This window comes from Marmota marmota, unplaced genomic scaffold (assembly GCF_001458135.2).
Source record: "Marmota marmota marmota unplaced genomic scaffold, marMar, whole genome shotgun sequence".
NCBI lineage: Eukaryota > Metazoa > Chordata > Mammalia > Rodentia > Sciuridae > Marmota > Marmota marmota.
Genome location: NW_025999990.1, coordinates 9,874,790 through 9,890,116, shown reverse-complemented (window position 1 = coordinate 9,890,116; position 15,327 = coordinate 9,874,790). Strand labels below are relative to the sequence as shown.

The window sequence follows — 15,327 nt, the reverse complement described above, 5'->3', positions numbered from 1 at the left end:
CTCTTATACAAATGGGAGAGAAAAAGAAAAGAAATAGAAATAGGCATTTTAGGTCCTGCATATACAGATATCTTTGAGGCCTCTTCTGGTCATATTGGGGGTGTTACAAATAATAAAAATTCAAATACAAGAAAGTTGATTTCCAGCATGTAATTGCAAGTCTAGCCAGACAAATTCTGTTGAAGATATATATATACATTTTGAAACTTTTTAGAAGCCAAAGGAACAGAAAGACTGGGCAGATGAAGTGAGAAGGTGAATGGGTAATTTCAGAGGAAAAAAAAAAAAAGCTATTTCCATTTTCCTGAAGCACATTTTTTAATATCTATTTTTTAGTTGTAGTTGGACACAATACCTTTATTTTATTTATGTATTTATTTTTATTTATGTATTTATTTTTAGATGGACATAATACCTTTATTTTGTGTGTTTATTTTTATGTGGTGCTGAGGATCAAACCTCACCTGTGTCCCCAGAGCTAAAGGAGAAACCTGGGACATCTTTTGGTCCAGCAACTGCGTTCATTAACATGTAATTTACATGATTCTTTTCAGGATAACGAGGTGTCATGGCTCCCTCAGAGCTGAGATTCACCAGATGCCTCCCACCTTCACTGGCTTTGTCTTCAAGTTCTGGGTGACACTTTCTGAAAGGTCACTGTGTGTTGGGGCAGATGTTAATTGGGGCTTGGATCTGAATGGGACCAGAGCCCCCCTGGGGGGTGGAAACCACAGGATCTGATCCCTGGTAAGGAGTTTACTATTAGCATACAGGAAAGGCTGAGACCCTGGTGACAGCCAAGCAGGACAATGGAGTCCCTGAGAACTCCAGGCGCAAAACAGATCTGGCGGGGCGGGGAAAACTCAGCAGGAGGGTGGGTAAGTCAGGGGCCTGGCGGGGCTGGCCCTTCCAGCAAGCACCTCCCAGGTTCCCACCTGGCCCCAGCAGGGCCTGTCTGCTCTCAGGGATGTGGGAGGTGCCCTACTGGGAAACTGGAAGAATAGGACACCCTAAGGGAAAAACTGGCTGGCTGAGCACACAGGGGGCCCAGGGCCAGCCGGGTGACCCTGGGAGGCAGAACTCAGAGCCAATCGAGCTCCTAGACTTTGATAGACTTAAGGGAAGGCAAAGCCATTCTGTTTTGGCTCTGTGAAGAAACAGAAGAGAAAGATACAATCTGTCTGAACCCAGGGACAAACTGCAAGAGCACCACAAGTTTGGGAATGAAGATTAGGGTGTGCAAGTAAAATTCCCCAATTCCCCGGGAGCTCATAGAAGAAGGGCAGGGCAATAAAACCCTGGAAAAGACAGGACAGGAGAGGGAGGGTTGGTGAAATCTTGAAATTGGATTATTTCTGCAAATCTGACCACAGTTTTCAGTTTGTGTCTGGTGATGCTGAGAACCAATGTGTGAGTGTGCTACATTTTGCATTAAGATGCAAAATTGCACTCGTTTTTTAAATGAAAGGTAAGATTTCACTAATTTTAGCTAACCCAAATCTTAGAGTATTTCTCCACTATCCTCTGGACAAGAGAGGTCAGTGGAATAATCTGAGCAATTTGAACTTCCTGTGGATAGTGGAAAGGGAAGGAAAGATGAAAGACAAGGCTTGAGAAGTAGGTGGGCAAACCAGCCAGAGCTTTTGAACCCCACTCCCTTTCAGAGTCACCCCTCCCATGGAAACTTCCTTCCCCCACCCCAGTCTCAAAATGCCCACTGCTCATTCTCCCTGTTCTATTGCAGCCACTACCTCCACCAATACCAAGTCTATCTCAAATTTTCTCTCCCCTTTTTTTTTTCTCTCCCTTTAACAGTCAAACAATAGCTACCTTGTGCTCACTGTCAGAATATCAGATGCATTTTTTTTATTTAAAAAAATTTGTTGTAGTTGTTGATGGACAACATGACTTTATTTTATTATTTTTTTATGTGGTGCTAAGGATTGAATCCAGTGCCTCACACATGATAGGCAAGTACTCTGCCACTGAGCCACTCAGCCCCAGCCCAGATGCATAGATAGATAGATAGATAGATAGATAGATAGATAGATAGATAGATAGATATAGTAGATGACACATATCTTTATTTTTATTTATTTATTCTTATATGGTGCTGAGGATTGAACCCAGGGCCTCACCCGTGCAAGGCGAGCACTTTACCACTGAGCCACAACCTCAGCTCCCAGATGCATATTTTGAATCCTAGTTAAACTATCAACATATGTAAGTAGATATATATTTGTATTTGGGGACTGGGATAGCAGGGATTGAACCCAGGGGTGCTTAACCACTGAACCACATCCCCTGCCCCCTTTTTAAAAAATATACATTTTTTAGTTGTAGTTAAAAACATTTATTTATTTTTATGTGGTGCTGAGGATCCAACCCAGTGCCTCCCACGTGCTAGATTGCTCTACCGCTGAGCCCCAGCCCCAGCCCCACATCTCCTGCCCTTTTTATATTTTATTTAGAGACAGGGTCTTGCTGAGTTGCTTAGTGCCTCAATAAGTTGCTGAGGCTGGCTTTGAACTCTCAATCCTCCTGACTCAGCTGATGGAGTTGCAGTGTGTACCTCTGCACCAGGCTATATTCATTGTTTATAGTGAGATCTCAGAAACAATTCCTTAACTTAGCTTGGTGGAGTGGTGCACACCTGTATTGCCAGTGACTCGGGAGGAGGAGGCCGGAGGATGGCAAGTTCAAGGCCAGCCTCAGCAGTTTAGTGAGAGCCTATCTCAAAAAATAAAATGAGCTGGGGATGTAGGTCAGTGGTAAAGTATCCTCAGGTTCAATTCCCAGTATCAAAAAAAAAAAAAAAAAAATTCTCGTCAGAGCCTGTCTGAGCATTTCCAAGCATGAGGGCTTTCTGTTCATTTTCACCTTGGGCATAAATCTATCATAAGTTTAATTTATGATAGTGTTTTCTACTTTGTTCTGGAAGCCAGGACTTGGACTACAGTAAAGATCCTGGAAGCCCACCCAAGTTCAAGTCTTGGCTTTAGTCACCAAAGCCCTGGGAGATGACCGCACCTCACAGGGCTCTGACGGAAATGTGAGAACCTGCTCTTAACTGTGACAGGCACGCTGACAGCCACTCCCCTTCTCATCACAAAGCCCAATTCCCAGGAGATGCAGGGGTTGGGTGGGGTACCACTCTTACGCCCCTGGCTTGCTGGGCATGTGGAGCTTGTTCTCACCTTGAAAGCAGGAGGGATCCCCTCCTGCCCCTTCCCTCAGAGTCACCCTACTACTGCCTTTTTCTACTATGGTATAAAGAAAAGTTACACTTGTCTTTCTGAGTCTGGTTTACTAACCTGATGGTGACCCCCAGTTCCATCCATTTTCCTGCAAATGACATGATTTCATTCTTCTTTATTTCTGAATAATATTCCATTGTGTCTATATACCACATTTTCTTTATCTATTCATCCATTGATGGGCATCAATATTAATTCCATAACTTGGCTATTATGAATTGTGCCATGATAAACATGCATATTCAACAATTACTTTTATATGCCGACTTTGATTCCTTTGGATAGATACCAAGCANAAAAATGAAAGAGCCTGTGTCCTGGAAGATACCACCGAGTGCAGAATTAACAGTCTGGGTCTAGATGACCCACGGAGTTCTTACCATATGAGAAAACAAACACCATTGTTCGACCCATTTTCAGTTACTGATTCTGATATCTGTGATCAAATCACCATGATACAAAGCCCTTGCCAAAGACTCTGTCAGGACTCAGTAATATGAACTGTCTTGATGCTCTCCCTGTCACTCAGGAGGAACCACTTCTGGGTGGCCTAATAATTTAAATAAAAGACCTGGGTGGTCCAGACAGGCATCTGGGTTCACCAGCCAGTAAAGACCAGAAAATGTAAACAAGAGCTGGCAGATTCTGACTTGCCATCTCTGCCCACCTCAAACCTTCACACATGCCCAAATGGAAGACCGAATTAGACTCTTCAGGAAAGTAAAGGAGAATGGTATTTAGTGTTGCAAAGGATTCTGGCAACCAATGACAGTGTTCTTTAAAGACACGAAGATTCCTGGGGAATATGCATCCTCACCTACCTGACGGTAAGGTAATAGAAATGCTACATGGGTGACAGTATTTGGGAAAATGAATTTGTGTCTTCCCATATTCGATTTGGTCCAATATGATGTTGCACTTAGAATTTGGGAGGAAGGGACCCCTAGGTGCCAAGAAGTTTGGGAAAGACAATGGGTGTGGGGCTGGTGCTTCCTGTCACCCCTCTCCACCCAGCACCCAGTCACCCTGCTTGCCTCCTCACAATTAGGCAAAACTCTGGCAGCTGGATGCAGCTTCTAGTATGCACAGGTTCACCCCACCCCTTAGTCAATAATGTGTTGCTTTACAATTGGCCCCTTGCTTAAATTAAAAAAAAAATCCCATTGTAGGTCTATCTAATTTTAATTTAAATCAAAATAAATTTGCAAAGTGAAAGGAATACTGGTTGCTTGCTAAAATCATTCAGACAAATGAGAAACTGGGCAAGAGCAGGGATTGGGGCCAGGCTGAGGGATGCCAAAGCTAGCTGGTTGGCTGGTGCATCTTTAGTTTTGCCTATGGCAGTCTCTCAGATGAAAAGGCTTCCCAAATGGGATACCTCCATTGGAATTTTTGATCAGCTCCAAAATGTTATATCCTGGGATTGACTACAAAAGGGGCATGAGGAAACTTCTTGGGGTGGTGGAAATACAGAACATCTCCATATCTGATACCTTGACTCTAGTGTCACCTTTAAGACCAATATTTGTCAAAATTCATAAAACTGTACATCTAAAGAGAGTGAACTTTATTGACTATTAAATTATTGCATGTAAATTTAAAATAAAGAAAAGAAAATACTGCATTTATGGTAATTTCACAATCCCAGGAGTAGCTAATTAGAGTGAAATCATTTTGCTATCTTTTATAAGGATGTTAGATTTTTTTAGTGGAGTTTTGGAGTTTTTGTTATTTTGTTTCTGTGTGTGTGTGTGTGTGTGTGTGTGTGTTGCTAGGGACTGAACCCAGGGCATTGTGCATGCTAGGCAAGTACTCTACCACTGAGCTACATCACCTGTCCTGTCTCCCTCTATTTTATCTACCAAACCCCTTCCAGGGAATACCATTTCAGATGCTGCAAATTTGAGTTCACTATGGAATCCTTATGAAAAGGAATTTTATTCTTTCATTTAAAAACTTTATCTTGGAGATCTGATAGAATGGCACACATCTGTAATCCCAGTGGCTCAAGAGGCTGAACAGGAGGATTGCAAATTGGAGGGCCAGCCTCAGCAATTTAGCAAAGCTCTAAGCAACTTAGTGAGACCCTGTCTTTAAAAAAAAAAAGTGTATTTAAAGAAAAGAGAAAATAATTTGTATCTTGGGTCTAAATCCAGGGGGTATGAGAAATCTTGCAAATAAAGTACAGTTGTAGAAACTGCCTGAAATCCTGATCTTCTCTTAAAATCATTTATCTTGCTCTCTTCTAATGAATTCCTTAGAGGGACCTGACTCTAAAATAATAGGAAAATCTTGTCTTTTCTGCTTTAGATTTCTTCAGCTGTGAAATGCAGAGTGGACTATGCTGACCTGACTGGCCGGGACCCACCTGCAGGGCTGACCTAAAGCGCTGAGTCCAGCAATCTACCACCGAGACCTCCCAGGGCACCAGCTTCAGGAGCAGAATCCAACAGGGACACTGACACCAATTCTGCACTTCCTACTGGAGTCCGCCCCATGGGGTGGTTGGGGACCTGTTTCACTTCTGTGTCCTCAGGGTCACTCAGGACATTCAGGAACTAGTGTCACAAAGGCATGAATGGATGTGCCAGGCAATTTATCAGGATCTTTTCACCTCTAGAGATCTAAATATTGAAACCATGACAGGCAGCGGGCCTCAAGTCAGGACACGTTGCCCTAGATAGAATGAGTTATCTCTGAAGTGTCCCCAAGACCCTTGACATATAGACAGTCCCTCTCCCCTCTTTCTTTCATTGGGTTCTTTTTTGCTGGGCTCAGATTTCGATTCAAGTTAAAATATACATCCAGGCAGTATAAAAAGTGAAGTTGGTATTAACAGTTTTCATATTTGGGACTCAGAGGTGTGGCTCAGTGATACAGCAGTCACCTAGCATGCCCGAGGTAGTTTGATCCTCAACCCTGGGGGAAAAAATATTTTTTAAAGTTCTTCATGTGAAAACTCTCAGTTTTTTGTTTGTTTGTTTGTTTTTTGTTTTGGTACTGGGGATTGAACCAGGGATGCTCTACTACTGAGCTACACATTTCCAGTTCTTTCCTTTTTCATTTGAGACAAGGTTTTGCTAAATTGCTTGAACTTGGGATCCTTCTGTCTCAGCCTCCCTTTGGCTGAGATTACAAGTGTGTATCACTATTCCTGGCTCCAGGAGATTCTGTTGCTGTCATTGTTAAGGAAGGTGAAATAAAGTGCTGCCTAAGGTCATGGATGGGCTAGTGGGGGTCTGGGGTGGGCTCCTGGTAGAGGGAAGTGTAAATCTTGCTGATTTCCCAAGTTTGCCCAAGGCCTGTTTTGTCCCCAATACCCACCCTGAGTTCAGGGATTCTAGGTGAATTACACAATTCTATGAGTTGCAGTGATCCAAACTGTAGGAGAAAAGCTTCACTTTAGTGTGTCATCCAATGATTCAATTTAAGCATAGCTTTAAAAAATATATGTCCCTGGGCTGAGAATGTAGCTCAGGGATAGAGTACTGGCCTAGCAAGTTCAAGGCCCTGTGTTCAACCCCCAAGTATGGCCAAAAAGGAAAAATATGCATTTATATACTGAAAAAGCAAAGAGAAATACAGAACAATCACCTGCAACACTGTGAGTCTTCCAGCATCTGTTCTCCCACATGTCTTCCTATATGTGTCTGTGTGCAAGCACATACTGTCACAGATCCATAAATGGAATTTTAATATTTAGTGTACCCCATTATCTTTTATTTTCACTTAACAATTTAATGACTATTAATAAGTACAGATTGGCCTGGGGGTGTAGCTTAGTGGTAGTACACTTACCTAGCATCTGCAAGACCATGGGTTCAATTCTCAGTAACGCAAAAGAAAAAAAAAAAGCATAGATCTATAATATTCTATTGCACATATGATCAATATTTATTTTATCAAAAAAATTTGCAGTACTAGGTATTGAATCCAGGGGCATTCTACCACCAAACTATGTCCTCAGTCCTTTTTATTAATTTTTATTTTCAAACAGGGTGACTAAGTTGCTGAGGCTGGCCTTGAACCTGCAATCCTGCTGCCTCAGGCTCCCAAGTCACTGGGATTACAGGTGTGCACCACCACACTAAGCTGAACACATCACATTTTGAAATCTACTGTCAATGTGTCTTTATGAATTTATAGATAGATAGATAGATAGATAGGTAGATAGATAGATAACCCTAGCAGTAGTGATACAGAGACAATATGCCCATTTTCACATGTTTTTTCCTGGGTTTTGGCAGTATTTAAATTTTGACCAAAAAAAAAAGTTCTTTTGTGGGGGGCAGCCGGGTTTGAACTTGGAGCACCTGACCACTGAGCCACATCCCCAGCCCTATTTTGTATTATTTAGAGACAGGGTCTCCCTGAGTTGCTTAGTAACTCGATTTTGCTGAGGCTGGCTTTGAACTCAGGATCCTCCTGCCTCAGCCTCCAGAGCCACTGGGATTACAAGGTGTGCACCATCACACCCAACTCAAAAATGTCTTTATTTCTGAAGTTCCCATCTTGTTTTATACCCTTGAATTGAACTGAATAATCTTCCAGCCATGACTACAAGGCAGATAGGAGACTTGATAGCTATCTGGTTGTGCATGCTGGAATGACAAGGATCTTTCCCACACCTACTAATTTGCCACTAGAGGGCAGAGATGCTACAGAAACAGAATCCTAAACTGGGCCACTTCTCAGAGTGACAGAAGGTGCTGTTAATAATTAGGCTGGGTCAACAGGACGAGCTCAGTTTTTCCTTAGCACCCCAAGATTACAATTAGCATGTTAGTGTGGTTGTCTTTCTAGGAGACATTCAGGATGAATAACCAGGGATAATTTTTTTCCAGATTTGTGATAACTGGGCTTTATTTAGAGGTGTTCTAATAACCTAAATTTCTCAAAACAATGTTTTAAAATCTCAGTTCCAGAGCTGAGGATGTGGCTCAAGCAGTAGCGCACTCACCTGGCATGCGTGCGGCTTGGGTTCGATCATCAGCACCACATACAAACAAAGATGTTGTGTCCACCGAAAACTTAAAATAATAATAATAATAATAAATAAATATTAAAAAAATAAAATAAAATCTCAGTTCCAAGTTAAGTATGTGCATATGGCATGTTGTCTCTCTATCAAGCCCAAATTAACATTTTAGTTACCTCTGATTTATAACCTAACAGAGACCAAATATGAAAGAAAAATTTATATGATTTTTTAAAATGCAGGTGTTGGGGTGTAGCTCAGTGGTAGAGGCCCTGAGTTCAATCTCCAGCCCCCAAAAGAAAAAAGAGTAGGTGTGGGCTTCTTAAGCAGTCAGTAGATGAAACCAGTTGGGACCTGAATTAATTCCTACTTTTCTGAGAAGACTGAGGCCATCTGCTGATTGTCCCATCAGTAGAGCCCTTTCTTCATTGCCGTGTCTTGACTGCATCTCCTGCCTACCTCTGACATCATGAATGTATGCCCCTTTGTTCCTCCTCCAACAGGTTCTTGGTAAGAACTGCCTCAGCCAGGCTGAGTATTATAACTTCTTACTATCAGTGATGGAGATGTGCAAAAGAATACAGGTGAGAGGGATCCCACTGGCCAAATGTGGGGCACTTAGAGCATCAAAAAGAGTAAGAGCAGTGATGATACCAACAGCAAAAAAAGTTTTAATTAATCAAGCAGATGGCAGATGGGTGGAAAGTTACTTATAGACAAGGGGAGGAGGCTGGAATGATCTACATGGCTCTAGATTAGACATGGAGACACCATGAACTCATGTTTAGCTTCATATAAATACAATGGATACATATAGGTGTATATACACAGGTTCACACACACAGGTGTACTTCTTAGACTGTCATCTGAGAGGGCTGAGAAGTAAAGACACTTCAGGAGCAACATACCCAGCACCCATGTCTGGGTTTCTTTCTTTCTTTCCTTCTTTTTTTTGGTACTGGGGATAAATCCTCAGGGGAATTCGACTGCTGAGCCACATCCCCAGCCCTATTTTGTATTTTATTTAGAGACAGGGTCTCAGTGAGTTGCTTAGCACCTCGCTGTTGCTGAGGCTGGCTTTGAACTTGTGATCCTCCTGCCTCAGGCTCCCAAACCGCTGGGATTATAGGCGTGCACCAAGCGCCTGGCTGGGTTTCTTTTCTTTTCTTTTTGTTTATTTATTTATTTAATGGTACTGAGGATTGAACCCAGGCTTCACCCATGCTAGGCAAGTGCTCTTCCACTGAGCTACACCCTCAGCCCTCAGGTCTGGGTTTCTGATGTCCACTCTTATTATTTTCCAGTAAAAGAAAATGAGGCTCCTAGGAGAAATGGCTGACTCTAGGACTGAGGCAGAAAATATACCAGATAAGCCTGGAGCATCCTGCAGTGCCACAAGCAAGGGAATGCTTCAAGAAAAAAAGTAACAGCTGGGCATGGTGGTGTACACATGTAATTCCAGCAGTTGGAGAGTCTGAGGCAGGAGGATTATGAGTTCAAAACCAGCCTCAGGGCTGGAGCGGTAGCTCAGTGGTAGAGCACTTACCTTGCACACGTGAGGCACTGGGTTCCATCCTCAGAACCACATAAAAATAAATAAATAAGATATTGTGTTCATCTACAACAACAAAAAAAAAACAGCCTCAGTAAATGTGGCTCAGTGGTAGAGTGCCTCTAAGTTCAATCCCCAATACCAAAAACACACAAACAACAATAATAAAAGTTAGCTGGGCATAGTGGCACAACCTATAATCCCAGCAACTCCAGAGGCTGAGGCAGGAGGATTGCAAGTTCAAGGTCAGTCTGCACAACTTAGGAAAACCCTGTTTCAAAATAAAAAAATCAATAGGACTGGGGATGTGCCCCTGGTTTCCATCCCTAGTAGCAGAAAGAAAAGATGAAACCCAAAGAAACTAACCCAAAGTATTGCAACGATAGAGGCATTCCAAAGAGACACAGGAATCAACGACAAAAGTTACCAAAGTACAAACTGGAACAACTTGAGCAACAACATAAAGTAAAAAAGTAACATTGGACTATATCCCAAGGTAGGAAATAATACCCATGCATCCACAGTGTTATAAATAAATGAATAAAAGATGTAAAAATGGACAGCCAGGGGTGTAGCCCACCCTTGGGCACAGTGTTTGCCCACCATGTGTGAGGCCCTGGGTTTCATCCCCAATACCTCAAATAAATAAATAAATAAAATAGTGGGTGGAGAAGAGACAAATCCCCCAAGAGGATGAAGACTAACTCTCCACTTGCTGGTGGTGGTGGGCAGCTCTGCTGTGATGGGACGAGAGCGCCATTCTCCCTGTGTGATCTTCATGCCCAAACACATATCATCCCTGCCCAATCCTGGGGAAAACACACCAGTAAACCTCATATAAAGGGCTTTATACAAAACACCAGACCAGGACTCTTCAGCACTGTCAAGGTCATAGAAACTGTGGCCACCAGAAGGGGCCTAAGGAGACAAGATGGCTAGCTGGAATGTGGCTAACTGGAAAGGAAAAAAGGATGTTAGGGAAAATTGAGGAAAAGTCAAAACAGAATGGACGTAAGCTGGGGATAATGTTATCGCTATTGGTTCATGAGTTGTGACAAACCATGCCTTACTCATATGTCAACAGTAGGTGACACTCGGGGAGATAGCTTGGTGGCAGAGTGCTGGCCTAGCAAGCTCTGGCCCTGCATTCCATACCAGCACTGCAAGTGAGTGTCTCCCCCACCGCGCGTGCGTGCGCGCGCACACACGCGCACACACACGCACAGGACCCTGAGCCCTCACTAAAAGGCGAATGTTGCTATAAATGCAAGGAATGAGAATTTTTCTTACAAATTACTATTTTGCGGTCCTTAAGGTAGTAACTGATGTCTCCAAAGGCTCCCGCAAACTCTCAAACTATGGAGAAAAAACAGGTAAACAGGATCTTCACTCAGCCTCCAGGTTGGAGCCTACAGATTACTATTAATGGCAAGAGACTAAAGGGTAACCCTTCTGAATCTAAACATTTCAGCTGTAGCCCCTCCAGTAGCAGGGTAACCTAAGGTCACACACCTCCAACTATGATGCAATGAGAAAGGCCAAATATCCATGGTGAACCACGTTGGCTGACAAAGGTTTTGTTTGGAATTTATTCCCAAGAAACAGTCACAAGGTAGAGCACTGTACAAAGAGTCATTGCCCGCAGGATGCGGGGTGCATGCTTGTAATCCTACGGGCTGCCACTCAGGAGGCTGAAGCAGGAGGATAGCAAATTCAGTCAGCCTCAGCAAAGTAGGGAGACAGGTCTCAAAATAAAGAATTAAAAAGGGGGAAAGGGGCTGAGGTTATAGCTTAGTTGGTAGAGTGCTTGTCTCTCAAGCACAAGGCCCTGGGTTCAATCCCAGCACCATAAATAAATAAGTTAATAAAGGGCTGGGGATGTGGCTCAGTGGTTAAGCGCCCCAGGGTAAAATCCCCAGTACCCCCCCAGAAAAAGTCCTTGCATAGGAAAGAAAAGACTAGGTGTTTGTGGTTGTGGTGGTTGTGGGCAACTGCTTTTGGTGAAAAGAAATTAAAGAAATATACCGTGGCTGAGGTTGTGGTTCAGTGGTAGAGCACTTGCCTGGCTTGCATGAGGCACTGGGTTCTATTGTCAGCACCAAATATAAGTAAATAAAGTAAAGGTCCATTGACAACTAAAAGTAAAATAAAAGAAATATACCAACCAAATGCAAAATGAATCTTGAATAAATGATAAAATTTAGGGTCTGGAGCTGTGGCTCAATGGTAGCACACTTGACTGGCATGTGTGAGGACTGGGTTCAATTCTCAGCACTGCATATAAATAAATAAATAAATAAAGGTCTTTCAACAACTAAAAAATTTCTAAAAAAAAATTAAATTTATTTATTTATTTATTTATTTATTTATTTTCAATTTCATCTCTTTTATTCAGATGTTTAACATTCTGGTAATGAACATTCATCCACACGATTCATATCTTCTCTCATTTTCTAAAAAAAATTAAATTTATGATAAAAAAGAAAAAAATCTCAACGAGTTGTATCTTAAATGAAGGCTTTCAAAACAAAAATTAAAATAGACTATAATACTAAGAGATTTTAGAAACAATCAGTAACTAGAGAATCCTTAAAAACAACTGGTCCTTGGCGCCCCACAGGCTCAGTAGCATCAAATTATTTGGGGGAGGATTTAACCTCGGTGGAAGAAAACAACAACAAAGCGCCAATTCTGAGGCCTTTCCGGAGTGAAGGGACACCTGGCTTCCCAGACCTGGAGCCTCTGCGGTGACGTGAAGTCCCAGCCTCCAATCCTAGCCTCAGGGTATTCTCTCTACCCAGGGCTGGGAAATTCGCTCCACAAAACACCCCTGGGGGGCAGGGAAGTCACAGTCATTACCATGCAGTTCAAATGCACAAGTTTCCCTTTAATGAAGCCCTGCAATCCTTTCCCCCCTGTCACAGTTTAATTTACATAATACAACACTGGCAGATGGGGTGGGGGTGTTGAGGGGATTCCCAACCAGCCAGTGGTTACCAGTATGGGCTGGTTTGTTCCAGGCAGGCAGAAAACAAAGCTCAGGCCTGGCTAGGTCCTGGCTGCATGGCCCGGCTGCATGGCCTGGGAGGCTCTGCAAAGGGTTCCCTTCAGGGCCAGGAGGGTACAAAGTGGGAGCCCAACCCCTCTGGGAGGCACCCTATGGAAGGGACCCTGGAGGGACACACTTACCTATGGACAATGCCCCAGGTGCTTGTGGGAAGGAGTGAAAGTTGGGAAAGCGACCCCATTTGAGCCCTGGGAAAGCAGAATGGCCTGGTTGTCTTGCCCAGATGGCCCCAGGTTCCACCGTGCACCTAGTGCCTAGCTCTGCCTGTGAGCCAGGGCTCAGGCCTCACTCCAGCCCCACCTGCCCCAGGCCCACCCCACTCACCCACGAGGCCAACAGAGGAGCAGGGTGGTAGCAGCGTCCTAGAGGACCAGCTCACCTTGAGAGCCCTTACACCAACACCCAAGCTAGGGGATTTCATGTCTGCAGTGTCAAGGGTCTGGCTTGGGAAGTGGCTGCCTGTGGAGACTTCCCAAGGGGTAAAAGTCGGGGGTTACATTCAGTTTAAAGAGTTAAACTGGAGGGGCGCGATGTTGAATGCATAAGCATTCATAAAATCCCAGGGACTCGGGAGGCTGAGGCATGAAGATCACCAGGTGGCAGGCCAGCCTGGGCTACTTACCAAGACTATGTCTCAACATTTTAAAAAAATAATAAATAAAAAGGCTGAGGATACAGTCAGTGGTAAAGTGCTCTGGGCCCAATCCCCCGGTACCAGGAAAAAAAGTTCACCTGTTTCCCTGGATGATACTGTCACAAATATCCATTGTGCTAATAATCTTGATTTTGTTTGTTTAAAACCCTTCCTAATAATTTATGTTTTAGTGTATTGCATGCATTACTTCAGAGAAACTTTAGAATACACACTGTTGGGCCCATTTCCAGAAGCTTATTGTCAGGAAAGAATCCTAGCAGGATTAAGAAGAGTCAGGTGACAAAGGCCAACTAGTCTTGCATCTTGGTGCACAGTGCTGCATTCTTGTCCTTCAACCTTCTGTCTTTAAAAGGGGGAAGCTCCCTGCTCTGCCTGCTTCTCAGGAGGACCCTGCAAGAAAGTCCTGTAAAAATATAAAGCCACATAAAATGTAAGCCAATATGAATTTTATTTGGGGTCTGGACTTCCATGATGTTAAGCTCAAAATTGCTGCATCTTTAGTGTTTTTGCAGGGGAAAGGTGGAGTAAATGAAGTAGGGAAAGGAGAACATTGTTCCAGAATCATAGCAGGGTTAGCAGGGCCCTAGAGACACAATTCCTGTGCTACTCTCCTTATTTTTGTTCTCAACTCTCTGCAAGTCCCTGTAAAACAGCAGCATTGGGGGCAGTAAAATCATTCTTATCTCAGCCTTCTGTGTGTGGTGTGAAAGGCAATAAAATTACCTTCTCCCTGAGCATAACTTGAAAAATAAAACATTTTAAAGTTCTCCTTATCTTTCCCTAAAGCACTTTCACTCTCAGAATTGTGTTGGAGCCATGACTGGAAATTAACATAGGTTTCTTTTAAAGAAGGGATGGTGATTTCTAGCCAGATTAATGTGACTTTAAAACAGCCCCTTGAGGAAGCTACACTTCTTGCCTAAGATCTTTGTTTTACTTGAAACACCTGTGAAACTCTTCTGGAATTATTTTCAGAATGAATTTATGGGCCACACAAGATAATCCATCCCATGGTTCCAAAGTGGGTTTTAGATTCAAAATAGTGTTGCCCAGATGGAGCTTGACTCAAAGAACCAAGTTAAACTTGTTTCTGGAAAGGAAAGCTCTTAACAAAAGAGAAGGATTTGCTACCTTAGAGGATTTTCAGAGGATACACTGCAGGTTTGGAAGTTTCCAGAACTTTCTTAGCAATGACACCATTAAAGAAATCATGAGGAAAGCCCTAAAGGCAACTGCTCTTACCTGGAGGTAAAAGCTTTAGCTTAGCTTCTTCTAAAAATCGAGCTATTTTATTTTACTTTACTTTATTTTGCTTTGTAATTGATTGAACCCAGGGCCTTATGACTGCTATGTACATGCTCTACCACTGAGCTACCTTACTTGCCCCCAAACTGAACTTCTGTAATTACTAGGCTATTTTCAGAAACACTGATGAATAAAAACATCAGAACTTTCTATAGCTCATAAAATTGAATGAGTGACAAATTGGTATTGGAATTTGCTTTTGTGCAAATAAACTCTCTGGGATTTATCAGGCCCAAAAAAATCTTCAATAAAAATTTGAAGTGGGGCTTGGAATGTGGCACAAGCGGTAGCGCGCTGTCTGGCATGCATGCGGCCCGGGTTCGATCCTCAGCACCACATACAAAGATGTTGTGTCCGCAGATAACTAAAAAATAAATATTAAAAAATTCAAAAAAAAATTTGAAGTGTTTAGGCATTGGCATTACATTTTTAATGTCTGAAACTACTGCTAGTTGGACTTTGGATTAGGTCACTGTAATAGCTTTCCAACTCCAGCCTCAGGACCCCTCTCTT

At 42.9% G+C, this 15,327-nt stretch overlaps 2 long non-coding RNA genes across 2 annotated transcripts in view; one reads left to right on the top strand and one right to left on the bottom strand.

Annotated features, from left to right (window-relative positions):
* The window catches only part of LOC125617709, a 21,659-nt gene extending 12,787 nt beyond the window's left edge, over nt 1–8,872 (top strand). Inside the window, exon 3 of the long non-coding RNA XR_007348797.1 lies at nt 5,568–8,872. This is a non-coding gene — a long non-coding RNA (uncharacterized LOC125617709). The remainder of the gene's footprint in view (nt 1–5,567) is intronic.
* Nucleotides 1–13,814, bottom strand: part of LOC125617708 — a 27,447-nt gene extending 13,633 nt beyond the window's left edge. Inside the window, exons 1-2 of the long non-coding RNA XR_007348796.1 lie at nt 13,801–13,814; nt 5,723–5,727 (exon numbers count right to left, since the gene is read on the bottom strand). This is a non-coding gene — a long non-coding RNA (uncharacterized LOC125617708). The remainder of the gene's footprint in view (nt 1–5,722; nt 5,728–13,800) is intronic.
* Between the last annotated feature and the right edge of the window lie 1,513 nt (nt 13,815–15,327).